Source organism: Bidens hawaiensis, unplaced genomic scaffold (genome assembly GCF_021521415.1).
Source record: "Bidens hawaiensis isolate Kalapana, Puna unplaced genomic scaffold, B.hawaiensis_p1.1 tig00015206_1, whole genome shotgun sequence".
NCBI lineage: Eukaryota > Viridiplantae > Streptophyta > Magnoliopsida > Asterales > Asteraceae > Bidens > Bidens hawaiensis.
The window spans coordinates 292,672-295,105 of NW_027492352.1; positions in this window are offsets into that span (position 1 = coordinate 292,672).

The following is a 2,434-nucleotide window of genomic DNA, read 5'->3' on the forward strand; positions in this document are numbered from 1 at the left end:
TAATCCAGCCAACCCTCCTGTCAACCCGGGTTCGACTCTCATTTGCAGCGCCTTATTTTTTTATTTCCAGTTTTTTTTCCTTTTTTTTACCCAGCAAGTTAGGTTATTTATTTTTACCCACCGATAAAAAACAAAAACCTAACACAACTTCCCTTCCCAACCACAACTCCAGGTCAAACCCTAACCACCCACCACCGCCGCAGTCCACCGCCGGCCGTCTCTCTTTCAACCACACCGTCCGCAGCCTTCCTTTCAATCCCTATTATCCATCTCTCCTTCACTCCAGTCTTCACCAATAAGGTATGTTTTAATGTTTTGGTTCAATTATTATTTTTTTGTTTACTAAAATTACAATTAGTAAGAATGATTATGTTGAAGTTTGTTAAATGATTATGTTGAAGTTTGTATGGGTTCACTCTCGTATATATTCGAGTATTTAATCGGGTTAGGGTTTGATAATCAAGTTATATAGGTTTACTTGAGCGGTTTATTTAAGGGTTTGATAATCAAGTTATATAGGTTTGATAATCATGACTGTGTTGACCTAGTTAGACGACTCAACTCGGGGTGTTCAAGGCCCGGTTTTGACGGTTTTCGGGTCAAACCGAACCAAAACGGTTTGGCATTATCCAAAACTAATAACTGGACCATTGAGATTTAAAACCGAACCAAACCGAACCGTTATTAACGGTTTCGTTCCGGTTTGGTTTCACGGTTTGGGGTTTACACAATGCACCTTTTTTTAATAAACTTAAAGAAATACAATATATTATGAAATATTAAACAGTTAATATATACGATTAAATCTTTCGTCCGGTACGGTTTTATACGGTCGGTTTGAAAATTTGAAACCATTATCTTATTTGTTTAAAATATCCATCAACAGTTGTGTTTTTTGAGAAAACTAAAATGTGGCTTTTAATATATATATGATAAACAGATGGACATCGTAGAGGAAGACATCATCTACCAGCAGGATGAGGAGGAGGAGGAGGAGGCTGATCAGCGGCCACGACGGAGGCGGCGGAGAGAACAGCCGCCAAAACCTATTGAAGGGGATGATGTGTTGGCGGGTTACCAACACACGCAGTTTGTTCAAGGGACACTCAAGCATGACCGATACCTCCAGCTCCGATTGATGAACCCTATGCCGAATACCATTTTAAGCATCAGTTTTATGGATTCAGTTGGCGCGGACAACAGACTCTATGAGTATGTCGGCAAGGACACGCCGTGGATGAGGATGTTTACGATGAACTATCCCGCACACCGGGAGTTTACGCTAGAGGTTTATTCAACATTCCGTTTCAGGTTTTTTTCTTTTTACTTTAACTTTGTTTACCGCCTACACATTACTTTAATATATTCAAAACAAATTGTTTATTTTATTTCAGGCCACGGGAGGCGGGGAGGCCAGAGGTGCCGATGAAGGATCAGAACCCTGAGGGTCGGGCGTGGGAGGTTTCGTTCAAGATGTTTGGGGTCAACCGGTACTTTTCATTGGAGGAGTTAGCCGTGGCGATCGGCTTTTACACCGATGAGGAGGTCCGGCAGCCAATCTACACGGCGAGCGTCCGCAGGGCCGCGGACAATTATCTGCGCGTTTGGTGGCGCGCGATTGCGAGTAAGCCTTTCCCAAAAGGTAGCCAAGAAAAAGCCTCATGCATCATTGACCCGTTGTACAGGTACGTGAACATATGTTACTTTACATTACGTTACATTGCAATATATTACGTTACATTATATTATATTTACCTTATATTATATTTCGTTGTGCAGGTACCTACACAGGCTGATAGCCTCGTCAATACAAGGTCGATATCTGGGTGCTGACCACTGCAAACTCTCAGACTTGTTTTTTTTGCGGTGCCTTCTGACGGGGATCGATTGCAACCTCGCCATGGCTTCGCCTACTACATCGCCACATACCCGCACAGGCAGGGAAGAGGATCGTTGCTCGGTGGCCCCTACGTGACGCGCATCACGCATTATTTGGGACTTGAAACACAGCTAGCTACCCTTACGACCCTAAAAGTATCCCCCCGCGAGCTCGCCCGTGATAGCGCCCAGGGCATGCGTATTGTTCTCAAGTTTAAGGACCCCGACGGGAGAAGATTTAACCGTCTCGTCACGGACTTCGGTATGCCACCGTACATACCGGTGCCATTAGTCGAGCATCCACCATTGATTGCCCCGGTTGTGCACGTCGACGACAACCACGAAGAGCAATCGGGGGACGAGGACAGAGGGGAGGGGGAGGATGAGGCGGCGGATGGAACGGAGCAGGTTCAGGTTACTTTTATAACTCGTTTACATTTATTTGTTTATGTCTAAATATTAACGTTTAATTCTCATTTTAATGTCAGCCACGGGTGTCGCAGCACGCACCGCGCACCTATCGCGCTGTGATTTTAGACCACGCCACGGATGCACA